The 27,638-nt window shown below is 41.4% G+C and overlaps 1 protein-coding gene across 4 annotated transcripts in view; it reads right to left on the reverse strand.

Moving 5' to 3' along the window:
- The window catches only part of GHR (growth hormone receptor), a 324,223-nt gene that overhangs the window by 199,814 nt on the left and 96,771 nt on the right, over positions 1 to 27,638 (reverse strand). The window contains exon 1 of one of the 4 annotated variants that reach the window (XM_057708791.1): positions 20,082 to 20,123. The exons of 2 other annotated variants lie outside the window; for them this stretch is intronic. The gene's annotated coding sequence lies outside the window, so the exon portion shown is untranslated. Of the gene's footprint in view, positions 1 to 20,081; positions 20,124 to 27,638 lie in introns of those variants that run through there. One more of the 4 variants, XM_057708790.1, reaches the window with a different exon arrangement.

Genomic DNA, 27,638 nt, shown 5'->3' on the forward strand with positions numbered 1-27,638 from the left:
CCTTTACTCCTCGGTGAATGGCCACTGTAATCATAGTTTGAAGTCTCCAGCAGAAATACACAAAAAGGCTAAAAACAAATATGTTATAGGTTGAAAATGCTTCCTCTTGATGGCTGGATACTTCCTTTGAAATTTTGTTTTAAAAGCATTTTTTTAAGGAGGAAAAGCATTGAGGAACTGGACTCTGCACATAGCTCTAGTTTCACTAGCCATCCCTCAACACGCCATGTGTCGGGTAAAGAAGCCTCCCTCCCCTGGTACAGGCTCTCTTGATATTAGGTTGTAACAGCGAATTGCATTCCTAGGCAGCACTGTATGCTCCCCAGCTGAATAAGGAAGCGAACAGATTTGCATTTCTCAGAAGGATGCCTCCTCTGGTTTGGAAGTCACCTCTTCAAACTTCTCAAAGAGACCTGGCAGATGCCAGAGACAAGTGAATCTTTTTCAGATGAATTGCAGTTGACTCCACCCATCGCCAAACTTTTGAAAGCTGCTGCCTACAAACGCACTTTGCTTCTCCCAAATAAGGGACTGATTATCACGACAATTCCTTTACCAGCCAAACACATCTCCACAGAACACAGTCTATCTCACAAAACAAATCAGAATTCCCAAAGCAAGATTAACCAGAAAACTTTGCACACTCCGACGGCAGAAAAGGGGGTATTTAGAATGGCTGTCCTCCCACATAGAACAGCTCACTGCCAATGAGAGCAGAGCACAGGGACCCCCAACTCCAGGGCTGTAACTAGGGGTAGGCACAGAGAAGAGGATAAAGTAATGCGACTGGCTTCAGTAAGGGCCAAGGGCTTCCTTAGAGACTAATGCCCCCTGCCCACTGTTGCTGGCTCATTGGGGATGACTCTGAAAATGGCCCCCTTGGCACCCCCACCCCATGCTCAAGTGAACACTCTCTGGTGCCATGACATGAACAGAACGTTCACTGGCCTGCGCCGGTTGGACCGTGAGCTTTCCCCTTCAACTATGCAGAGCTCTGCATGGCAGCTTCTAAATGAGAGGGTCCTCTTTTATTAGGTTCTGGAGGAGATCACATGTCCCTGGGAAAGGACAGAGTGCCAACACACAAAGTTTGGAACTTTAATCTATCAGCGATGTGTCAGATGTGAGCAGGAGAAAATCCCTCTACTTCCTTTTCCTAATATAATAATCTAACTAGAGGCAGTCACTGTTTAAAGGAATCTATTAAATTGTACCTTAATCTACTGGGTTTTTAAAGTTCACAGTATTTTCCTAGGGAAAATCCCTCCCTAAATATCTAATGATATTTATGCATTCTTTGGCTATAGCCACATGGCACGATTTGCACTGGGGTGGGGGGAGGGGGAGGAGGCGCTTCTATTCTTGCATAAGGGAATTCATACCATTTGGAGCTCAAGCGCCTGAGCCATTCTGCCTGCTCCCCTTTCCTCAAGGGAGAGCCAGTTGAAAAGCCCTGTGATCCAGCTGGCATGAGTTTTAATTCTGTAGACCGCCCAGCAGAGGAGGCCTCCAAATGACAGTGAGGCCAATGATATACTTTTGTTCCTTGGCTTTTAAAACAGTCCATAAACACATGAAAAGAGATGGAGATTAAATACAATATTTTTTCCCAACATGTTACAACCAACTGCAGGCAAAGAAAGCCATTGGTTCAATTCTTTTTAATTTAAAGTTAGCAAGTATTTGTTGAACTACTAGTGCCTGCTAGCACTGTACAAGGCACAGTGGAGAATATAAAAGCAATCAAAATCATTGAGAGAGAAATCACTACTGGATTTCAGAGATATCTACACCGAAATGATGAGTAGCAGATAAATTTAATGTGAAGACAAGACTATTTTGTGAAGAATCCCCACATCATCTTTATTAAAAGTAACGTTAAAAAGTATACAAAGCCATATAGGAAAAAATGTGCTCATATCTGGTAATTTGGCAGAGACAAAATGAACCACTACCCAAAACCACCTGCACCCTCTGATGTGTATCAAGTATTTAAAAAGAAAATGGCCAAAAGCATCCTTAGAAGTATATGATGTTAGGACGTTAGCATCTTAATAAATGGGAGGAGTAAAACAATAGATTTAGGAAATGTCGTTCTGATACAGCCAAGTTAGGAAGAATATCAAAGTAGTAGCTGAACTGATCAAAAAAAAGAAGTTTTCCCAAATGTCTGTTTTACTGACCTAGTGATTCTGCTATGGAAAAAGCAAGAGCTAATTTAAAAAATCCCAACAGAAGCAGAATTGTTTATATTGCAAAACCAAGACTCCAGGCAGATAACCTAATAAATGTATACTTTCTCTTGCTAGTGTTGATTACCAATGAAATATTGCAAAACTGAATCTCATTGACTTCCTGGTGAAGCTTTTCTAAGAACTTAGCTGAGAAAGGAAGAGGCTCATCCAGAAGGGTATTTGAAATGATCCATCCTAATGAGCTTCAGGCATTCATTTGAACAGTCTGCATCTGGAGTTCATGTTATGATCCACTTTTTGGTGGTGGTCATTTGAAAATGGGTCAGACACAAAATGCTTTAGGTCAATTTATCTCCTTCCCATCAGTGAGGAAGAAAAAATTCACAGGCATTATTGATGTAACTACTCTCGCTGAGATTTCTCTCCTCTCAGGGATCCAGTGGGGAATATAGCATGGGAAAGTAGTTTAAATGGGTAAGGTATGAGGGAGAAAAAAAAAAAAAAAAAAACCTTTGGGAGTAGTATATATAATAGGTCTCCATTTTAATAATAATAAGAAAAAAAATAGAGCATGGTAGTTACCTTTGCTGACCAATTCAGCTACTACCAGTCACCTATAACTACTGAGTACTTGCAATGTGGCTAGCCCAACTGAGGAATCAGATAAGCTAAATTTTACTTAATTTTAATTAAATATTTCAATTAAATATTTAAGTGTATTAAGAACAGATTGGATATGTAAACCTTTATCAGCTGTACATTTTATAAAATATATATGGATTTTGAAGGCTTGGTACAAAAAAGGATGCAAAATATCCCAAAATTGTTTATGTCGACTATGTGTTAAAATCGTATTTTGGATTGTTGAATAAAACATTAAACACTAATATCACCCATTTCTTTCTTTGTTTTAAATGTGACTAGTAGAGAATTTTAAATTACATATGTGGCTTGCATTATATTTTATATTTCTATTTGACAACACTGATATGTACATTTTATGGCTTGTATGTTTGTACCTGCGTTCAGAAACATTAGACTCTTACAGGAGCATATTTGCTTTCACAACAAAAACAATACACAAAATAAAATTGTATATTTACAGTGACATATAAAATCATTATGGTTATGTTTTCAGAGGTCTTTCCAAATGCAGAATGATGGGGATAAAAGATTCACTGAAGACTTAGGTATGATTACATTTACAGAAGTTTTTCTTAGGGTGCCCAGTGTGCCTTTGTTTACCTTTAGCATGTGACAATTCACATTGTATCTCTCTGAGTCATAGCCAGTGGTGTACTAATATTTAACAACTGTCTCTCTGGAATAATAACTTAAAGAGGGCCATGATTTGTAGCATTTGCCAATCTCTGTGGAATAAATACCTTCACCAATGATGATTTTAAGCTACCAAGTCACTTAACATGGATTCACAGAATCACTGACCCCACTGAATTTGGATTTGCAAGCCAGTACTAGCTGGATGCAGCACACAACCAGTTGGGGAAGTAAATGATATTCTCTAGGCTCCAGGTGAGGTAACAGATACAAAGGTCAAACAATCTGCTGACATTGACAAAAGAGGTAGGAGACAGTGCTACCAAGTGAACCCTGGACACTCGATTTCATTTGATGCCATCTGTCCCACTGTCAGATGGTCACATTTAGTTAATAATCATCGATAGATACTTTCCCAGGTCTACAGCAATTACCATTAGACTCTGCCACATATGCTATCCTCGCTCTTCAGCTACAGAGAGGGTGAGCTTAGGGGTTCAGGGCACAAGTTCTAGATCAGGTTCAAATCCTGACTTTACCAAACCTCAGTTTACTCACCTCTAATATGGAGGTTATAATATTATTCCTCTTTTCATAGGAAAATCAGGAGGCAATTGAATGAGATGTTTATTCAAAGCACTTGGCATGCTCTCGGCATGTATCAATACTAGCTATTCATTCCACTTTCTGATATTAGTGATTATATAGACTGTTCTATGTTTCCATGCAATTGGGAGTGGGGCCTTCCTGGTATGTCCCAGAATGGAAGTCTAGGGATGTGGTAAAGCAATCAGCCACAATACGTGAGGCTCCGCCCTTCCATCAAGCACTTACATCACGAGAGTCCAGGGAAGGGGAAGCATCACCATAATGGAATGTGTGCATCGCCCAGGATAAGGCAGGAAGGCTGCTCACTTCTGCTCAGGTGTATAGGCAAACTGCACACCTTCTACATGGAGGCCCAAGTGTGGGGAAAATAATCCAGAGGCTGCTTTCCCCCCTAATCACTATCTCATCTACTGCAAGAAAATTATATGTTGTTGTTACTGGGTCCAGATCGTTTGTTCCGTGAGTCATGGATCTCTAGAGCTGAAAATTAGGTAGATGGATTCCAACAATAAGAGGCTTGGTTTGAAGCCAGGACTCTTCCTGTGAGAACACAGAGAAGGCAGCTGGGTTACAGGAGCCTGGGTCTCCACCTCTTCCTTTCTGGAGGAGTGAAAGGATAAGGGCCATTTCAACACCAAATGCTTGGTGCTTCTCCTACCTTGGTATATGCATGGGCATTCTGTTGGGAGTGGGCCTTTCTTGGTGCACGCGGCAGTCTGTTTGAATTCAGTAGGACCCAGTGGCACTTTGAAACTCCTCAGCACAACAGCTAGACCAGACTCACCCAGCCTGATTTACTTGGTGTATCCACTGATGCACGGCGCACGTGTAACTCTCACACGGAAGAGAACATCAAACGCATAGGTGGGTGCTTATTTGAACAATACATTCCGTTCCTTTTTGTATCTTACATTGTACCTACCAAGTCATTTTTTTCCAAAATAGAGTTTGGAAAAGCAAACCTCTTACTGGATTTCTGCTTTCTCTCTTTCCACGACTGGCTCTTTTTTTTTTTTTTTAAACAATCTAATATTTTATTACTGTGATAGATCACATAGAACACAGAGAATGTACTTTAAACATAGTTGAAGATGCTGGAGTTTCTTCCAAGACTCTCAGATGGATGCATAGGCTTTGTTTTACCTAATTTAATAGGTAATAGATAAGATGTTGAAGATCTCATAGAATGAAGTCTTCAAGTAACAAAAACATTCAGTGTCTCGATGAGATTATAATCGGACAACGATTACTACAATAACTCCGAGTACTAAAGGTGTCACTCACATACCCAGATAACATATAGAGCAAAAATTGGAAGAAACTCTTTTTTCCCTTTTATCAAGCCCAAAATGGTGACGTTGCTCTTTCTGGGTAAACAAGTTGGGAAACCAGGAGTGAGGCAATGTGCTCTCCTAGGAAAAGCATTGCTGGAGAAGGAGTCAGCAATCCTGTGCCTGGACGCAGCCCAGCACTGCCTGATGTGGGGACTCGGGCAGTCATTTCATCACTGTGGGCCTGTCCTCTCACCTACACACCATAACAGAGTTTTCCTCCCCCCAGATCTTTATTGCAATATAATTGCTTTACACTGCTGTGCTAGTTTCCACGGTACAACAAAGTGAATCAGCTGTATGTATACATATATCCCTATATCCCCTCCCTGGTGAGCCTCCCTCCCACCCTCCCCATCCCACCCCTCTAGGTGAACAGCTGCCAGGCACAGAGGACTTTGCCCGTCCTGATGCTGCCTGGCTCTTTGTCCTTCTCCTCCTCTAGCTGTGAGCACACTGGGGGCAGTAGCTGTGTGTCACTCACTCTTTTACCCTCAGCAGCTAGCCCTGGGCCCCTCACAGTGGATTCCCCCTTCAAAATCTGCCCGTGAAGAAGTGTGCCAAGTGCCTTATCATTTCATTCGTTCCTTGCAAGAGACCCTCATTTTAAAATTGAGAAAATGAAAGTTTAGAGGAGCTTCGAGAAGTTAAGGGCATCCCACAAGCTCAGACGGAATACTTCTAGGCAGGGATTGGAACTGTCCCCAGGGCCTGCCTTTGCCTTCCCATGCTTCTTTGAAAATGCTAAATCAGGCCAGTTAAACACACAAGTAGGGTGCCAGTGAGGCAGGAAAGCAGAGAGCAAGAAAAAGAGACGGGGGAACGTCTGGACGTTATGTGTTATGGACAGGGCCAGGCACCACAGTATTTCCAGGACTTACGGCTTGTCGAGGGCGGTGATAATTCATGAACGCTGACGTCGCAGCTGCTCCTAGAGGATATTCATCCCTACGGCCTGGAGCCTCCAAGAGCACCGTCTACTTTCAGGTACATTACTTAAGAGCTATGAAGTGTGCCCTTTCCATGACACGGGGGCATCCCCCCCGTCTCCTCTGAGCTTATATTATAAATAGAAAGAAGTCTATTTGGCCAGACTGACTGGCTGCCAGATAGATGGCAAACACGGGGCAGATCAATGTCACGTCTCATCGCCAGGAAGTTTACAATACACCGCTTCACTCTTCAAGATCACAGGTGTAATAGGTTAGTGTGGACCATTCATTGTTAATAGCTTTAATAGAAAATGTTCTCCAGAAGAGCATTGTGTCACCGAAATATAATGCCACAAATGCCAGCTGTATATGTAATTTTAAATTTCCTAGTAACCATATTGAGTCAGAAATAGATAAATAATATATCCTATTTAACCCAATATATCCAAAATATGATCGCTTTATCATGTAGTAAATATGAAAAGTATTGAGATATTTTATACACTTTTTTCATACTGAGTCTTTGAATCTGGTGTGTATTTCACACTCACAGCACATTGTAACTGGCACCAGCCACAATTAAAGTGCTCAAGAGCCATGTGCATTGAGTGGCCACCATATTGGACAGTGCAGCTCTGGGACACTGAGATTGGGGAGGTCCAGGCACCCAGCTCCTGGCTAGTGCAGCATGTATCTGTGTTTTTTATTTTGCTCATGTGCAGACCAAACCGCTGAGAAGAGACTTTTAAACTTATTTTGCAAAGTCTAATAGTTTCTTAAAGTCCTAGAAGGAATTCTGCTACTGAAGAGAGAAGAAGGGCATTCCAGACCTTAACACTTACTTTGCATATAATTACTGAGCACTGAACTCTGCAAATAATTAAACCATAAACTTAGCACTGGATCTGTCTCTAAGCACAGGACTTTAAGTGAATCATTTCTCGCCCTCAGCTTCTTTATTTCCAAAACAGTATGTTGGGAGCATATCAATAGTTCTCAGCCTTGGTTGTGTATTAGACCTTACAAACAAATGCCCTGGCTTTACCACGGGAAAACTGAGAATCACTGATCTAATGCAAATCAAATGTGCTATGATTTTGAAGTCTGTGAAAACAGAGCCCATCTGCCCCAAACAGCCTCCCTTGGCTGGGTGAGGGGGAGAGAAAAACATCATTCTCTCCCATTCAGCCAACCAATAAATGCATTTTTTGGTAACACAGAACCTTCTAAGCCAAGGGGTTGAAATGCTGAAATATGAAGGTAGGATCAGAAAATATTACCCTATGACATTGCAAAGAAAAAGAATATGTGTAAATAGATGAAACCAGTCATCCACAGATATGATCGCTCCAATAATGACAAAACATTATTTCTAAGTGTTGCTGATGAGACCGGACAGGCAGAATGCTAAAGAGGTCCCCCACCAGATTATCATCTCTGGTTATTCAAACATTAATCTAGGTGTTGCTCTAGAGGGACTTCACAGATGTAATTAAGGTTACTAATCAACTGACTTTAAAGTAGGGAGATTTTTCTGGATTGTCTGGGTGATTAAAGATAATCCCATTTGGACTTCCCTGGTGGCGCAGTGGTAAAGAATCTGCCTGCCAATGCAGGGGACACGGGTTCGAGCCCTGCCCTGGGAAGATTCCACATGCCACGGAGCAACTAAGCCTGTGCGCCAAAAAAAAAAACCAAGATAATCCCATTAGTCTGCAAAAGCAGGAGAGGGAGAGAGTCAGTGAGATGTGGCAAAAGGGGAAGCCAGAGAGGTTAGAAACTTGAGAGGGACTTGCCCTGCTACTACTGGAGGGATCATATGGGAAGCATGAGATGCAATGCAGGCAGCCTTGAGGAGCAAAACTGGGCTCCCAGCTGACAATCTGTGAGGAAATGGGGATGATGGTCCTAAAATGACAAGGAACTGAACTTGGTCAACAACCTGAATGAACTTGGAAGCAAATTCATCCCCAGGACCTCCCGAAGGTAATGCAGCCCTAATGACAGTTTGATTTCATCCTTGTGAACTCTGAGCAGAGAATCCAGTTGCATCAGCCTGTGTCCAAGCTTCTCACTTACAGAACTGTGAGCTAATAAATGAGACTTTATAGGCCTCTAAACTTATGGTAATTTGTTGTAGAAGCAATAGAAGGCTAATACAATCTTTAAAAGTCTGTTATAGAGCCTGAGGCTGTCTTCCTGAAACAATCAGGAAGACAACTATCCAGCCATGACTGAAACATAACCATAAGGAGAGGGGATTTCAGCAGAGCACAGAAATTTGGAGGCAGAATGGACTTTAAAGGTAATCTAGTCTATCAATTAATGATTGATGAAGAATGCTGAAAAAATTAGTAAATAATTTATGGCTTTGTCTCATCCAGCCACTTGGTACCAACAGGAATGCCCAGTACAGAGACAGACACAATACGCTCTCAAGCATGCTGACACTGTCCCCTGAGGCCATGCAGTTCCCTCCATTTCAACTCTACAATTGCCAAATGACCTTCTGAATCTTGTTTTCTGGGTTCTCTCTCTTTCTGGAAAACTAATACAATAAGCAGTTGAAATGAAATTGCTTCACAGCTAAAATGGAAAATAAACAAATGTATTGGCATTCTGGTATACTGGCCCATCTCACGAGGTTGGCTAGTGTAAACTGAGCCCCTAGAGTCTAATCATCTCTGGGTCAATTGATGCAATTTGTTTTTTTGAACACATAAATCTGGACACAAGTTGATGCCAGGGAAAGCGAGAAAGCCTGAGAAATCTTGTCTAAATCATTTTGCTGATCTTGCTTCTCATCTAAACTTCAGGTCAGACAGGAAATTGAAAAAGAGACCACGTGTCTATGGGAAGGTAAATCAAAATCAAGGTCAAAGTCCACAAAAGACTAGGGTCAGGAGAAGGTAAGGACAAGGAGCACGTATTTATGGAGGAAAAGGTTGTGTGGAAGGGAGAAGGCCAGGCTATCTTTACATGTCCTTGGAAATCGAACATCTTGGCCCAGGAGAGTTTGTTTTCAGTCCTCCTGAATCAAACGTGCAATTCCCGGGAGCCTTATGTGTACACCCTATGGGACCATCACAGCATAACCCAGGAAGCTGTAACTCAATGACCTGCCATGTTTCTCCTACATCAGTTGGCTGGTGGATGAGGGTTGCAACAAGTTGCTGAGCCAAACCCTGAACTGCTATCAATTCAAGAAGATTGTCCACCTATAAAGAAGTCAAAGGAACAGACGCCAAAATGCTTTTCATCGCGATCAGTTTGAGAGGAATCAGTTATTTCATATCTTGAAGAGCAGGAATAATATTCATCTTCCCATCAAACTGAAGAGTGATTCAAAGGAACTTTTCCACTTTCAATCACTTGTGATCATGTTGCCAGTCAAAAGTTTACTTCCAAATGGGGAAGAAAAGCTACAGGGAATCCCCAGGGTGGCGGTTTACACAGAGCATCATGTAAATACCAAAGAACCAGAGGGAAGGTGCCCGCGGACACAGGCAAATAGACACCTGGACGCCCATAAACATCTAAAATCATGCCTGTCCAAGCTGAATGAACTCAGCATCTCCTACCCATCCCCTGCCCACACCTAAGGAACAAACAGCTTCATCTCATACACTTTCTAACTTGTTTCATGAGATTAGGGATCCCCAGTTACCTGAACGAGATACCTTGTTTACTGCATCCCCATCATGTGTAACTCGTCACCATGAGGGGGTGATTCTTCCTCAGAATTCTCTCTGGAATGTATCTCCTCCTCCCCCAATGCTCGCCACACTTCTCTAGACTTTTAAACAGCCTCCTTCATGATCTCTCTTCCTTTGCCTTCAAGGCTTCTGCTGGACAAATCCCAAATTTACCTACTCTTCAAAATCATTCTCAAATATCACTACCTCTATAAAGCCTTCTATACTCCCCTGGGACAGAACTGTTCATTCCTCTACTATAAAACATGTTCTGACATGGAAGTCACAAGGTAATGAACCCCAATTTGTGGAATGAGTGAGTTCTCAGTGCCTGTGCTGCTGTAAGTTTCTTCAGGGGCAAGACATAGACCTTCCTCATCTATTCATCACTCTGTACCCACCCCCACCAAAATGTCTTGCAGGATTTGATGAGTGAAGAGATATGTGTACTATATGTGTGTGGGGGGGGGGGGGCAGGGGATGGGGGGATATTGGTGGGTATAAGGTGGGCCAGAGACATTAGAAGTTCTTTCCCCACCTCAAGGACAACGACATCATCATCCAGCTTTAGACATTAGTTTGGGTAAAAGAGAGCAGAGAGTAATCTGGAGGGAAGGAGTGGGCCCAGGGCTGAGCTTTGGGCCATCAGAATATGGCCTGAGGATGCTGGATGCAGGTGCAGGAGAATTTCACAAAGGCAGAGAAGGTCATGGTTACTCACAGTTCCGCCCAGGATCTGCCTGAATGGTTGCTTATGCCAAGTGAAGGCTGCACGGCTCCTCTGGAAGGTGGCAGAACCCAGGTTCCCCACTAGCGTCTCACCCTCGGTCCCCTCAGAACCCCCAGCCAATCTCCTCTCTACTTTTGCAGGAAGGACAAGCAGAAAAAGTCAAGAGAAAAAGAAGGAAGCTGTGTGCAGGTGGCTTTCTGCTTCCCTTTTACCATCAGCATAGGACAGAACACGAATTACATTTTTTGCCTTGGAAAATTATTTCCCATGTTCACTAGATTATATTCTTTAAACTGACACTTCATGTAAATAAATGGCTTTACTAGTTTCTCTATTAATCAGAATGTCTAAAAGCCTGAGGTTAGTGATGATGGGGGTCGGGGGGACCACTGGGGAGACAGAATCACAATCAGAGAGCCCGGGGGCTGGATGGGGCCCTAAGGACTGTATTACTGTTAAGGTCTCATTTTACAGATGAGGTACGTACAGCCCAGAGGGACGAAGTGACATGTGCAAGACCCCACTGCTGGTTACAGCCGAGCTGGGAGCAGCACCCAGGACTGCCATTTCCAGTCCAGGGGGTTTTTCGGTCCTCCCCATCGTCTTCAACCTGTCGTTCTATTTTCAAGGAGCAAAAAGCCAACTTTCGCTCAGCCTCACATGTGCTGTCACATATAAGATCATTTATCATTAGCCGTTTAGCACAAACAAATCCTAACAAGCGTGGATGTAAGGTGAGGCAGGCTCTCCTGGCCTTCCCAGCTCCACAGGAGTTGAGCTTCCCCACCAACTTCTTTGAAGTAGGACAAGAGCCCTGGAGTAATCCAGAAATGAAATTTACTCACAACCAGCCCTCAAGTCTGGACCAAGCTGAGCCTAAATTTCCAAGAATAATCCTAGTTAGAACCTTGCAAAAATCTACTCTCCACACTGACACCACAGTGATCCTTCAACTACAGCTCGGCAGCCTCTGTTTCAAACTGTCCAGTGTAAATGACAAACCCTTAGCAAGGTCCCTCCAGTCCTGTGTGATCTGATCTGATTTCCATCTACCTTTACATGCCCATCTTCCACCATCTCCCCAAACCTCTCCCTTCTCCTCTGTCCATGGAGGAATCTTCTCAGAAGGTTCCAGGCTGTTCACACTTTCAGCCCCTCTGCCTCCTATCCTCTTTCCACTTCATCCATCCCTGCTACTCATTCCCCAAACCTCAGATCAAAATCACTTCAACTTAAATGCATTTCGAGCAACAACCCCTGCTCCCTACAAGGCGACCCTCCTCTCTCTTGGCCAAACCTCTATCATAGCATCGTGAGATGCCCAGTACTTTCTAATCTCTCTCCTGAGGGTCATCTCTGCATCCCCCACTACCCCACAGTACCTAACACACTTAGCTTCAAATGAATTGTTGCAGAAATAAAGAGACCCCTTGACTTTAAAGACGATGTTTTAAGGGGATAGAACGTGTCCTTCTGTTGGAAGTCCAGCCGAATGCTTTTTAACAAGATAGAATAAGTGGTGTTTCCCATCACATCAAGCACCATGGGATAGCTTTAATCAGGTATGCGGGAAGGAACCAGAAACATCCAGCATAAACCAGCCTAGGTATATGGCTAGAAATACAAAAAGTTTTCTTTTCCTTTTCTTCAATGTGCTGACCATCCCTAAGACTTTAAAAAACAGAAAACCTGGAAGAAAATGCAAAATAAACATGCAACTGTGCTGTCACTTCTTTACGATACTCTTCTAAAATATAAACTGACTGTTGAAATGTAAAACATGGACCAGAATTAAAACCCTGGAATCTCTCCTGAGTGCAAATGATTATCTCTGTCAACTTTCTCAAAATGTACCAGCTTCTCAAATGTGCAGAAAACTAGCCTTTCACTCAGAGAACAAACTTCGGAGAACCAAATTATATCTTCATGGCCATTGGACAGGGAGGAAGGCAGTCTGAGGCTTTCCCTAATCAGAATATTTTATAAACTGCAGGACAAGAGAAAGAAGTTTCACTCGGAGTAGAAGAAGAGTGGAGGGGAGAGCAAGGACGGAGCAAGGAGAAATGAACTCAAAAGACGGAAGAATGAGGTCGGAGGAGAAGGAAAGTCAAGTTGGAGATTTACATCTAAAAAGTGCAAAAGCAAGTTAAAAAACAAAACAAAACAGACCTGACTCTCAGCCTTTTAATCAAAGTGAATAAGAACGGAAGTACTAACCAACAGTCCGGCAGATATTCCTGAAATAGAGGCTGGATTCTCGCACGGTTTCCTCCAGGCTTTATGGCAAGAACTTTTAAATTTCCTTTCTCATTCAGTCATGAATGCAAGCAGACCACACTACACTAATTTGGTTAAGACTGGCAGAGAGGGTGGGGTTGAAGGAGGAAAACGGTGGTGACTATATCTTGGGTACCGCTTGGCACATCTTAATCTCTAGATTCTTGCTGCTTTCTTATATAAACCTTCGCAAAATCCTCCCCAAATCAATTACTTTTTCTCCCTCTTCCTCCCCACCTGTCCCCAATCTCACACACACACACACATACACACACACACACACACACACACACACACACACACCCTGGTACCAGATGAGCAGATAAAAGCACACAGCCCATTGCCTCACATAAGAAGCCCCTGACCTTTGCCCAGTGCTTTTCTAGGCTCTGCCAACTGAAGTGAAGGCCAGGTCTGGCCCGGAGTCTCATGAGACCCAACACAGCGGAACAGCCAGACCAGCTGAGAAGGCCACGCATTAGAAATTGACAAAGGCCATGAGCTGGACAGGCTGAGGAGTGATAGGCTTGTCTGCATCTCATCCCACAGCTAAGGAGTCCGAGAAGGGAAGCTTCAGGAGGGCAGAGGGGCCCATCCATCGTCTTTACTGGTCTCTCACTGAAGTATCCCAAGTGCCCAGAGTGTAGAATGCTGAATATTTGTTAAATGAAGGGTAAGTTACTGAATTTTAAAACTTTAGTGCCCATTGGAAATCCTAACATACTTAACTTTGAATGTTTAATCATGGAATCAGTGGCACAAAGTAGCTGACTAGAAAACTGTTCGCACCATCTACACATTCATTGTAGGATATTCTGGTGGATCGGACAGGAGGACACAGCACTTAGATTATGTGGGGCTTGTCTCTCTTTAGCTACCTTGTAGTAGAGAGAAGTAGGTCTAAGAAAAAAAAATTCCCCAAGCCAAACAAAAAGCTCAAAACACTAACCATTTAGTACACTACATACACAAGCAACACAAGAAACAGAAACACTGCTCTCTAGCTCTGCAGCTTCACCAGATTTCTCGTAGCTTCTCACTGGTTAGAACAATCGCGATGATTCCCATCACGGAGTGTGGTTTGAGCTGCTGTACATGCAAGGCTACATGACTATCAGTCCTGTGTGACCGACAGTCCTGTCCCTGCTCCCCACACAAGAAGACTGTTCGTGATTGATGACCACAGCCAGAATTAGCAATGCCTTTTACTAATTAAAAGACTTACTGCCTGGCTGGCTTTCCTATGTTTGTGTGCAGTGAACCATTCTGTGACATGCAACACACACAAAGCCCTTTAATATAAGGAACCCTCACAAGGGAACGTTCATTCAAATAGATTAGTTAACAATGACTAGATTTGAGACTCACTGATTTTGAGTCGGTGGTCTGTTTTGGATGTGTAGAAACAGTCTCTCTGATAGATGTTTCCAAAGCACATTTCCAAAACTAAACTCAGGGGTCCCTAAGTACCTCATCCCCAAACCTTGTCTTCCTCCAGAGTCTGCAACACAAGCCAGAAATCGAGGAGTTACCTGGATGGCTTCTCTAGCTCTTCTGTCCTCATATCATCCATCAACCTTACCTCTTCAGTATCTTTTGAATTCATTCCACTTCTTTTATCTCCCCGACTGCTACCACCAAGTCCTAGCCATGAGCTCTCACTTAGACATTAGTAATGGCCTCTCAACACCGACTTGGGCTCCCTCCGATCCATTTTTCATGCAAAAAAATTACATTTTGAAACAAACATGATCATGGCATTCCTCTGAATAAAACATTCAAATGACTTTCCTTGTTCATAGGATGAATACCACAATCCATAATGTGAATTAATAGTTACTAGTTGTCCCCCAATGTTCACTCTCCCCACTTTCAATTAGTATTAGAATCCAGTGAGAGATGACACCTCACAGCTACCTTGCAGCTACCAGGATGTGAGCAGAAGTGGCATAAGCATCCTTCAGGAAAATGTGTATTCCTTCCACCTCTCCTTCTCCACCCCTGCTGGCTTGATGGTCTGCATCACCAAACACATGGATGAGGGCACCTAAATCTGTGGAACATTTCTGGAACTCACTATGAAGTTGGATCTCAGATAATGAGGGTTTAAGCACTGGCAAAGAACCAACTAGCTACTGTTTTCCTGACCAAGCAGCCCAGATCTTTTTAGCTTACTCTTGAAAGAAAAATTTTTATCACCTAATTTTTCAGACTCAGCTGAAAAGAAGTGGGAAAGAATAATCACACAAGACGTGTAAAAGCACAAGCTGAAATTTTACCCTCAATACCTATAAAGGAAGAAAATTTACCTGAGCACATGACATTCTGATAGGGATCTTTTTTTTATGGGCCTTAAGAGATACTCCTTCCTTTTCTAAGAGAGTTATGAATCCTAGCACGATAGAACCAAAAGTATTTAGAACTTTAGAATTTATGAGTAGTTTTAATTTTTAGGGCCCACAGAAATGACAATCCTCAATAGAAATAACATTTTGGTCTATTAAAAAAAACATGTGACACTCTGCTCAACCCTACCCCAAACCAAGTTTCCAAACCTCAAGTTATTAGGGGTTTATTGAGTAAATAAAAACAGGCAATAAATAATGGTTATACAAAGAGTAGGAAAGTGTAGGGCCTTAGGAGAAGGATCTTTCTAGGTTTTTGTACCCAGCGCCTCAAAACCAAGTTGTATACTAAGCAATGTATTCTGAAATGGTGTTAGTAGGACAAACAGAAGACTTTCTGCTTCAAAGAGAATTTTATTCACAGATACTTCATATTTAGATTTTTATACCAAGAACATGAGCTAAATCAAGTGTAGGAGTACATGATGCTGATTTGCAAAATGATCATTTTTCCCTAGAGCCAATTTTGATTTTTTTTCTTACTTTGTTATTTGGACACCACTCTTCCTTGATACTTCCACCCTAATGGGCTCTTCATCTTGGTCTGTTTTGCTGTGTCCTCTTCATTTTCTCAACCACATAACACTGGAATACCCCTAGGACTTCTCTCCTCTTTTCCCTATTTATACTTACTCCCTAGGTGGCCTCATTCAATATTATGACATTTATATCATCTACGATTATGTTCTCCAATATACAACTTCAATTCAAATCAATTCTTGAATTACAGACACATATATCCAATGACTAATAATTCCCTTGGATGTTTGATAGGAGTCTCAAACTTATAAATCTGTAACCAAACTTCTCATCTCTACCCTCCTAACCTGCTCATTCTACAGTCCTGGTCATTTCAGTCTATATCATCTTCATCCTTCCAGATCCTCAGGCCTTTCACTCATACCCTTGATCAATCCATCAACTAATCCTCTTAGACATACCTTCAAATTATATCCAGAATGTGATCACTTCTTACCATCCCCATCTTTATCTCCTTTATTCAAGATACCAATATTTCTTATCTGGGTTTTTATAATAATTTCTTAACTGGTCCACTTTCTGGTCTTGAATCTCCTTAATTCCAAATACATAAGCCACCCTCCAAGATCTTGAGCTTGCTAAAAACAAGAACATGTCAATTCTTTGTTCAAGACCCTCTGAGGTATCTCATTTCATTTAGAATAAACGCCCAAGTGCTTACAATGGTCTGAAAGTCTTGTTTGATTTCCCTCACCCCAACTCTCACCCACTATCTCTGCCACCATCGACTGCCACACTTTTTTTGCTCATTCTGCTCCAACAATACTGCACTCTTTGATGTTTCTTGAAGCCCCCATGCAGCATATGCTGTTTTCTCTACATAGGGTACTTTTCTTCCAGACTTCCTTCAAGCATCCATTCAAATATCACTCTAACTGTGAGCTCTTTCCTGATAACCTACATCAATAATAACCCTTATAGTCTTATTTTTCTCCATAGCACTTATTTTTATTTACTCATATTTTATAGTTAGTTGTCCACTTTTTTCTCCCTCTCCTCTTACTAGAATTATCAACTGTATGAGTTCAGGGACTTTGTCTATTCTGTTCCCTGCTGTATCTCCAAGTGCCTATAACCATGGCAGGCCAATAGAAGGCATGCAGTAAGGATTTATTAGATGAATAAATAAGTGATGAGAAAAACCTGATGGCTCATTCAACTAAATATTGCTTGTAAAAACAATATTGGCCACATTTCCTGTTGATCAAGAAAGATGAAAACAAATTTTAGGCAATAAAAATATGGGAAATAGTAGATATCTCAAAGGACAACTAACATGAGCTAGATTTTCTACTTTGTTAGAAGGATAGATGATGCATGTGAAATGGCATCACTGTGGTTTTTGATGCGGGAGTGAGCAGCCCGACTGAGGGCTAAGTGAATACATGGGCATGAGGTGAACACTAACAATGCGGTCATTGCAGTTCTGCTGCCTTAAGAATCAGAAGAGTGGTGCTGGGACCCACACCAGGGAGGACGGAGGGGGTCACACCACACCCACCAGAGAGGCTAGGAAGAGAGAGAGAAGCTGAGTCTGATCGCAACTCTTAGAAAAGTGACAGGCCTCATAGAGTTTAGAAAGTAGGAAGAGGAGATGTTTAAGGCTTATGTTCTGGGGATGTTTTCATTCTTAATAGGCAGAAAATGGAGAATCCCTTTTCCTAGGTAATGACTATCTTTAAAATAAAGTGAAAGGGAAACCTTTGCATTTTTAGTTTCTCAAAGAAACATTTCTGAAAAGTAATTATTTAAATCAATACCCATAAAAAGCAAGTCTACCAAAATATGTTTTAAGACTTTAAAAAAAAAAAAACCCAGAAACAAAAAGGACATAATAATACATCCCATTCAAGTAAGATTTAGACCAGAAATGCAAGGATAGTTCATTATCAGAAAGATCAATTTAATCTTCAGCATTAATTGATTAATTTAAAAGAGGTAATCAAATGAGCATTCTAACATGCAGAAGACTGCTATTTATAATTTGTACTTATTTATGATAAATTTTCTTAATAAACTAGAAATAGAAAACAGTTTTCTTAATCTGATGGAAAAATCTGATGAAAATACTTTAAGTGAAACTTGTGAAGTACTCTCACCATAGTGAAGTACAACATAAAAATGTAAAGGCATAGTATTTACATGGCATGGTATCTTATAAGGATAGGAAAGTTGAAATCAACAGAAAACAAAGCATATATGGGAAAAACATATAGAAAAGTCCAAAGCATATATAGGATCTTTGTAGACAACAGAGAAGACAGTACAAATAATGGGGAAAGAACAGGGCTTTTCAGTAAATGGTGTTGGAACTAGTTTCTCACATGGGAAAAAAAAGATTTATGTTTTACACTATACGCTAACTCATTAATTCCACATAAATTAAAAGTCTACATATTTAAAACAAAACTTTCAGAAGTAATTGAAGTACTTTAGAGTCTAGGAGGAGTTAATATAAAATATAACCATGGAGGAGAAAATGATTTCTGAAGTAAGGCATAAAAAGCAGAATAAAAGAAATTTAACTATACCAAAATTTAAAAGTATCTGTGTTAAAAGATGTCATAAAAAATGACAATGCAATCAACAGATAAGAGGCAAAACTTTCCACGTGTATGACAAAGGATTAGTTACATATATGCGAATATATATTATAAAATATAAACATATATATTAAGATACATGTACATTAGGATCCCACATCTACACACGTTTCTATAAATCAATAGCAAGAACAGAGAAAAAAAGAATGGACAGACTAGAAATAGACAGAGAAAAGGAAACCCAAACGGCCCTGTAAAAATGATGCTCAATTTCATAAATAATGAATCATGAAAATTAAAACAATGAGATTCATTTCCATCGTCCATCAACTCGCAAATAATTAAATCTGATAATAATCAAATGCTGGCAGGAACCTGGGGAAGTGAGGGTTCTCACATATTGCTGGCACTAGCATAAATTGGTTGTGCAATTAGGAGAGCGATTTGGTAATATCTCACAGACACAAAAATGCACATAACCTATGACCTGACGAGTCCACTGATACATACTCCAGAAAGCTCTATCACATATGCCCTAGGGGACATGTCCTAGGGGATATTTATTTCAGTATCACTTATTTTGGTAAAACAATTGAATCAACTCAAATTCCAATCAGTGTGGGAATGGATAAATAGTGATATTTTCATAAGATGAAGTAATATACAGCAATTTAAAAAAATGAACTAGGGTAATATAATGAGTTCTGCAAACAAAATGGTAGTAAAAGTAGCAATTGCCACAGTACCACATTCCACACCTACAGTAAAAAAACATGTACTTGAAAAATATGTAAATTTGGTTCATGTATGTAATAAGCACGTTTCATATGTGTAGTAAAATTTAAAAGTATTAAAAACAGGATTCTGCAAATGCCAATGCGTTACAGTTGTATTCTCTGGAGTGGCAGAGAGCGGGGTGAGACTGGGGAAGGTAAAACTGGGGACTTCACATTTACCTGTATAGTTTGTTTCTTTACAAACAACAGCTATGAAGCAGGTATGGGGAAAATGTTTACATTTGATGTTTCATCTGGGTGGCAGGTCTATGGGCATTTATTGTAGCATCCCTAGTATATTAAGAAAATAACAGGGGCTTCCTAGGTGGTGCAGTGGTTAAGAATCCACCTGACAATGCAGAGGTCACGGGTTCGATCCCAGCTCCAGGAAGATCCCACATGCCACGGAGCAACTAAGCCCGTGTGCCAAAAAATAAATAAATAAATAAAAAATAATAAAAAAAATAAAAGTCTTTATAAAAAAAAAAAAAAGAAACATGAATGTGGTTTTAAAAAAAAAAAAAGAAAGAAAATAACAATGTAAAACAACGTAACTCAGAGAGCCTCAAATCTATATCCCTGCCCAGAGTCTAAAGTGACAAGCCCATAAGAATTATACAGATGGAAAGCTAGAGAGAAGTTCTGATAACTTTCCACATGTAGGACATCCAACCCTGTGACAGCACTGAGAGGGGAGGGCTGGAGTAGTTACTCAGGTCAGTTCTAGTCGCTGAATCCACGACTGGCACCCCCACATCCATCCCACTTACCCCCACGGCTTAACAGTTGACCCTTTGCCGACTTGTATGAGGACGAAGGGGAGCTTTCTCAATCCCAGTTTCTAGGCTGAGAAACATTTTTTTCACAGATTCCGGAGAAAAGCCACAGAGTGGACCTTCCAAGAAGAAAAGCAAATCACATGCGATGCTGCACAGGCCAGGTCCTGTCATAAGGCTTCTGAGAGGTCTAGTGCCAGCAGAGGCTGATGGAAGCGAAACAAGCTGTAGTCCTTGGTGGCTGCAGGAAACACGCTAATTTGAGTGCTTCAGTACTCGAGTGAAAATCTATCTGATTTAGGGGCATCATGATCAATAAACAGTTCTCAGTCTCTCTCCCTGGAAGTCACACATGCAGGACAAGACCCCGGTAAGCCATACGGGGGTCTTGTTTTGTCTCCCTGAATTGCAACTAATAGCTATGAAAGGGATGGTTCATTTCACTCAAGTGGACAACTGGGAAACCTGCTAGAGAATACCCATTAAAACAAGAATCAAAATATTGCACATACTACTATGTGAGAAACATCCAAATAATAATATAGTAACCATCAAACGATAGCACAGGCAGAAGCCCTGCACAGGACATAGTGACCCAGGGCGAACTTCACACGTCTGTGGTCATCTCAGCTCCTAAGTGCAGACACACAAGAATACCATGCTCGCTGTCTCAAATGACTGCAGAGAATAACCTGAGAAAGTTGGTAATTAGTTTCCTTGATTTTACTTTTAAGAAATAACATAGGGACTTTCCTAGGTGGTACAGTGGATAAGAATCCACCTGCCAATGCAGGGGACACGGGTACTATCCCTGCGCCAGGAAGATCCCACATGCCATGGAGCAGCTAAGCCCATGAGCCACAACTAGTGAGCCTGCACTCTAGAACCCATGCTCCACAGCAACTATTGAGCGCATGTGCTGCAACTACTGAAACCCGCATGCCTAGGGCCCATGCTCCGCAACAAGAGAAGTCACCACCGTGAGGAGCCCGCACACCACAATGAAGAGTAGCCCCCTGCTCGCTGCAACTACAGAAAGCCCATGTGCAGCAATGAAGACCCAACACAGCCAATAAATAAATAAATAAATAAATTTATTTAAAAAAAAAAAAGGAAATAACATAATTATCCCAAATAGGTTTCTATGTATATTTCAATGTATGCAGAAATGTTTCCCCTATATATTTTATCTGCATGTCCTGCAGTAATACCCTTCATAAGTATGTTTCCAAAGAGTTGGTCAGAATAGCTTCAACTGCAGCTCTGGAAACTCTATTTAGCTATTCTTATTGAAAGAGGCAAAAAACCAAGAGAATAAGTAACTTAGTTTGTGCCAACTATCTATCACTGAATATGACACAGCTTGTGCAAAATTGGCACGTCTTGCATGTTAAAAGATTTGGCACTAGTAGTCATTTCGATAGCCCTGGCTGAGTTGCACCCATACCTAGAAAATTTTAAAGTCCTATGACTTTACTTGCAATTACTTTTTTTCCCTTAAAAAGGTAAAGGCATTTTTATTCTTTGAGTACTTATGTGGTTCCCACTTTAAAGCCAAAGGGCAGAGTAGGCAATGGATAAGAACACCCTAGTTGCCCCTGAGTTCCATCCATGGCTCATCTTGCCCTTTTAACTAAACTGGCACTATGAATGGTTTTGTAAGACACGTGGACTTTTTCTTTCATGACAATAATTTCAGAGTTAAGTGCTCCCATTCATTCCTGAATGTTTGACTGTCTGAGTCTTCCTCATAAGGCTCACAGTTTGTCAGTTACTTCTAAAACTGAAAAGCTACATGACGATTTTTCTTCTTCCATCAGAATTTTAATGTGTGTTGTTGGCTGTAGCCAGTGTTCAAAAGAGAGCAAGTTCACACACTCTCTCTTTAGTGCTAATTCTACATTTAACTTGTTTCAGGTGAAGCAGATGGGGCTGACATAATAAAATTAGGAAAGACAAAGGGTCGCTTCATTTTTTCATTTATCTTCTGGTCCTAAGGATGGATTTTGTGTCCATTTTTAGTTAAATACGGAATAGTTAAAGATCATAGATCCAAAAGAAGTCATAGATCTTATATCTCAGGGATGGAAGGGATGACAAGACTAAACATACTTCAAAAGCGCACCTTAGGCGAGTAGGCTATTTCTAGATCTGAAACCTGCTGAAGCTCAACCAAGCAAGAACTAAGTGACCCACCCAAGGGTTAAGCTGTGTCTGTGACAGCAGGCTTCAGGCATGCATAGTGTGGAACAACCACTTTCATGCAGGCTGTCAAACCTCAAAACTGGCCAGACAGATTCACCTTCCGGACCCAGACTTCTTCTCTGTATAGACTTTTGGGAAATGGGCCAAAGCTGCCTTTACTGCTGGTCGAGGCGCAGAGCGCTGACGTCTTTCATGCTCCAGAGAATAACGAGATGGCCAAGACTTTAACAAGTAGAGAGAGATGTGTACTGATATACGCATTTGAATATATGTCTTAGAGTATTTATCTGCTGACTGACCTGTGGCATCATTAGATGCGCCCCCAAATCCACATTTAGACCACCCCGACTAAATCCCATTGCAATGACTCTCCATTGCAGGTTCCACTTAATTTGCGGTCTAGACAGATCCGACTCCTCTGAAGGACACTGATGGGTGAAGGGGTTTTGCTGTGATCAGAACCAAGAGTGGATCTGTCTCTTTGCTCATTTGAAAGACTATTAACCACCACATATTCCTCATTGGTCCCCCTGTTGTCCGACTATTTTCTCCAACCCATCACGCACTTTGCTGCCAGGTATCAAAAGCCATCTCTGTACATAACATTCTCTTGTTCAGTACCCTTTAATGACTTCCCATGCTTGAGCCCTGAGTCCATAGCTGGCAATCAAGGCCCCATCCAAACTGGTCCTGGCCTGTCTTTCAAGCTACACTGTACACTCAATTTCATTCAGTTTGCGGCATGGATACACCCCAACTTTTAATCGATACCTTCTATACTATCTGGAGTGCCCTCTATTTTCCCTTGTCTTCATATTTCAGCTCTTTTCATCTCGTAATGAGGCTTACCAAGCTTTCCTGTCTCTTCCTTCAGAAAGTTTTCCTCAGTCACTGAATCAGGCGGGATCTGTCCGTGCTCGGAAGCTCCACTGTACTTTCTTTGTCACTCTCTTGCTCAGTTTATCACAGCCTGTCTGACAGTGAGCTGTGAGCGATCTTTTCTTTATCAAACTAGAAGTTCCCTTAGGGCAGGAGAGGCTTATTAAATATACTTGGTGTTAAACTGACACTCTTTAATATTGGAAAGGGTGCCTGACAAATGTGATCACCTGCCTCACAAAATCAAATAAATTTAAAAATCATCCAGAGATTTTCAGCTCTGCCTTCTCACTCCCCAGTGCCCAAAGGGAAAGAGATCTAAGACTTCAAAAGCAAGGCCTCATCTGTGCTTCCTCTATTATCTTGCATAATGCCTGGAAAATTATAAGTAATAAAATATTCTTTTTCTCTCCCAGTACATGAGCCTTGGCTGAATAGAAGTATAGCCAACCACTGCACCACAAGGTGCATGATCTTCGGGGTTTGATACCCTGTCTTACAATGGGAGAAAGAGCCTCAGGAGTGAGAAAGTTGCCCGACCAGCAACTGCAATGGCAACTCACCTTGGCAGCACAGAAGAGTGATGATTAGACACCACGCTCTTTTTCAGGATGAGCTTGGAGTAGCTGCAGGGGGTGGGGTGGGGAGGGGTGTTTTTTGACTTATTTCAAGATCAGAGAAAAATAGTTTTACCTTGAGCAGTTTTCTGTTGATCTCCATAGTTAACAGCGTTGCCAGAGTGAAAAAAAAATAAAAAGTGGTCAGATGATGGAAAGACCAATCTATTAAAACTGAATTTATCTGTGTTTACATTGTCACTTTCAAGCTTCAAGTCGAAAATGCCTTTGATCAAGATATTTCAACAGACTGCTGAAAACAAAGTATCTATGCCGTTTCTTCTGGTAAGTACTAACGTGCATAAATTTCTTACATAATGGATGAGAAAAAAATTTTATTTTTTGATATATGAATTTTTTTCTTGTGTCGAAAGAAATTTGGCAGTCAACACGCACCACCCTTTACACACAAAGTGGCTCAACTGACCACTGGCCTTTTCTTACACATCCGGTAATCTGGGTCCCCTTAATGGCACAATGCCTGGGATGTTTTCCCACGTGCAACACAAAACTATGGAGCGCTGAAGGCTTTCTCCTGACCCACTGGCTTTGCACAAAGGCCCCAGCTATGGCTTCCCCTTCAAAAACTCCTGTTTATAAATTTGTAATACCCCAAAAGTTAAGCTGAGAAAAATAATGACTTTAGTCTTTCCTTCAGGCTAAAATCTTTAACTTAGAGAAAGCAAAATAAGTCTTTCAAAATCATCTTTAACTAGCTAAGAGAACCCATGAATGTGTCAAAGCCTGTTCACCCCAAACTATTTCCCCAAATTGTCTGTTTGCTTCATTTTTGATTCAGTTAAGAACTAGAGAAATACATTTTATGCAATGACAACTCTCAACCCAAATAACATCTTCTCTTTTAAAAAAAGAGAAGTCAGTTTGTTTTCCTCATCCGTTAAGTTTTCCCAGCAAAGCAAAAACAACGTAAAACAAAATCAACCTAAGTATTGTGAAAAATGTGTGCCTGAGATGTCTTCAGTGACCTGATTTTTAACTAGACAGGCTTTTTGGCAGATGAAAATCATTAGCAAGAGAAACGGTAAAGTTTTTAAGATGTGTTGGAAAACTTTCAGAGAAGATCTATAGCATAAATAGCTTTACAATCCTGAAGCAATATTCTAAATTATACCTGGAAGCCAGTGCATCAGATGACCAGAAAGGCTAGAATAAGAAATATGGATTAAATCCTGAAAGATACTGGTCTCAGCAACTGCAGCTTCACAGTAGAGACCAAAGGGAGCCTTTATCAGAGATGCCATCCTTTAACCTGAAAAGCACAGAAATATACGTTCCTAGTGTCTGCTGATACACAAGTAGAGACAGGGTTTAGGTTAGTACCAAGGCAAAGGCACCTGAAGATCAGCTGACATTCTTGCAAGAGGTTTTCTTCAGGAAAAGAGCTGATAGATCTCTTGACTGTTTCCCTCAGCCTCTGACCATTCATACATTCAATTAGTCATTCCATAAGCTTGTTTGAGCACCTGTCATATACTATACACTTTCTGGGACACTCTAAATCAGCAGTAAAGGTCTTCTATTTCATGGAACTGAGAATCGTAATGGGGAAAAATTTACAATAAAAACTAAACAAGAGAAAAAAACATCAGTTGGAATAAACACTCTAAAGCAAGCATGACAGGAATGTGGTAGAGAGTAAATGGAAACATGGGTAGGAGAGGTTACTCGTGTAACTGGGGTCACAGAAGACCTTTCAGTTGAGCTGAGACCAGAAAGATAAGAGGAGCCAGCAGTGCCAAAATCTGAGGGCGAAGTGTTCCAGGCAAGGGGATAGTTAGCTTGGTGGGTTAGGGAATGTAAGGAGAACCAGTGCGGCTGGAGCTTAGTGAGCTGTTTGTCCTCAAGTCAATCACCTGTAATCGCAGACACTTAGGTCTCTGCCACGTGTTCCACAAACCTGGGGTGAAACCAGGAAAGCTAGAGACAAAAAGGTACCCATGTTTGTATAAAGCATAAAGAGGTCTTGGGGGTCTTATGTGCACGATAATGACCTTGATGGCAAGAGCTTCATTCCAGTTTGTTTTCCGGTATTGGCAGATTGGACCCATTTCTCATGGTTGAAGGCACAGAGAGAGCAAAGCTGGTAGGGTTAAGGAGTGCCTCATGTGGCCGTGAAGGGAAGTGCAACTAACTGCCTATTCTCATGGGACCTCTGACCATAATGGACACCACAAACCTTTTCCTAATTCTTCGGTAGATTTGCACAAGATCACAAGGTATCATGTGGCACAGTGACCTCTCTCATGCTTTTAACTCCCACCTGGTTCCATTACATTCCGCCTTCAGTAATAGTAATTTCTGGATTTGTCTTCTTGCTACTGTCAACCTACAAGTGACTTCCTGGCAGAGACTCTGTCTTACCAATCGTTCTCTTTTCAGTACCTAATACGGTGCCTGGCACACAACAGATCCTCAAGAAATGATAAATTCCCTGGGGTCAGCTTTCACGTTTTTAGCCCAATATTCCTATAACAGGTATAGTAATGGTACCCAAATAGTATAATTGTTTTGGTGTATATGTAATAAATCCTTAAGAACTTCTGTGCTATCTACCAAAAGACGGATAGACTCCCAGCAATGCTTGGCATAAAGTAGATAACGATGCTTGCTGAACGCATGCACGCATGTCTGAATGGTCAAATCTATGAACTAGTTCCAGTAAGAACAGTTGTACCCAGAGTCATTTAGTTCATTCAGCAATGAGTGTCTACCATGTGCTCAGCCTAAGCTAGGTGTTCCAGAAACAATGAGGAAGAGAGACGTGGGCTCTGCCACAGTGGAGCTATGGGCCTGGTGGTGCAGCACACATGAAGTCATTACACATGTATGTAATTTTGTTGCAAATGCTATGAAGAAATGCACGAGCTGGTTTGACAATCAGAGAAGGCATCTTTGAAGCCCACCTGAAAGACATGGGCAACTCTATTCAAAATGTAGACAAGGGGGTCAGTGCCAGTACAAAATCATGAAGTCTTTAGGAACCATGTAGACATGGAGCAAGTGGTCAGGAAAAATGACAACTTTCGGTAGCTGCAGCTGCCTCTTGGTAACTAACTGGGGACGAGTTACTGAAGGAATACGTGTCATCTTCCTCTTTGGCCCTCTTTAAAACTAAACTAGAGCTTTTCATGTGTATCCCGATTGTGTGTGGTCGCATTTAAACATCAAAGGATACACTCAGCAACCTAAAATTATCATCTGCAGGCATTCTTTACCATCCCATGATTCTTTTCTAAACACTTTAAATGGAGCAGCTCTTCTATTTTCCTGACACATACCAGGAAAAAACTGAAATTTATTTTATGAGCTGAAAAAACAATGCATTACCCTCATTCTCCCATCATTCAGGAAAAACAGCTAAGTGAAATTTTGGTCAAACTTTCCAAAAAGCTTTGGGCTGAGGACAAGCATGGAAAAATTCAAGCCCAAAGGAGAAATTTCCAGAATCTTAGAAGCAAGTGAAAACAGGGGGTTACAACAGTGCAGCACTTGCTGCCAGGAACAAAGTATATACGATATTATTTATTGCTGAAAGCCTTTCAGAGAGGCAGCATCTGGTTTCAGTGAGGTCTTGCTTTCATCCCCCCCAGCAGCTGGACCGAACACTACAGCACAAGGAGATCAACCAATTTGCCAAGGTGACACAGCAAGTTAGTGACTCTCTCCAGATTAGACCACAAGAGCCTCTGGTTCCTTGAATGCCAAGAATAAGTCATATGACCAACAGCGAGTTTAGACTCCAAGTGGATTCTCCAGTTTTAATTTTCTATTTGTGTTTATATTTTCAGAGTCCCAAAGAATCATTCTTTCTCACTTTTCTCCAAAGGGG

The sequence above is a fragment of the Hippopotamus amphibius genome, chromosome 15 (genome assembly GCF_030028045.1).
Source record: "Hippopotamus amphibius kiboko isolate mHipAmp2 chromosome 15, mHipAmp2.hap2, whole genome shotgun sequence".
NCBI lineage: Eukaryota > Metazoa > Chordata > Mammalia > Artiodactyla > Hippopotamidae > Hippopotamus > Hippopotamus amphibius.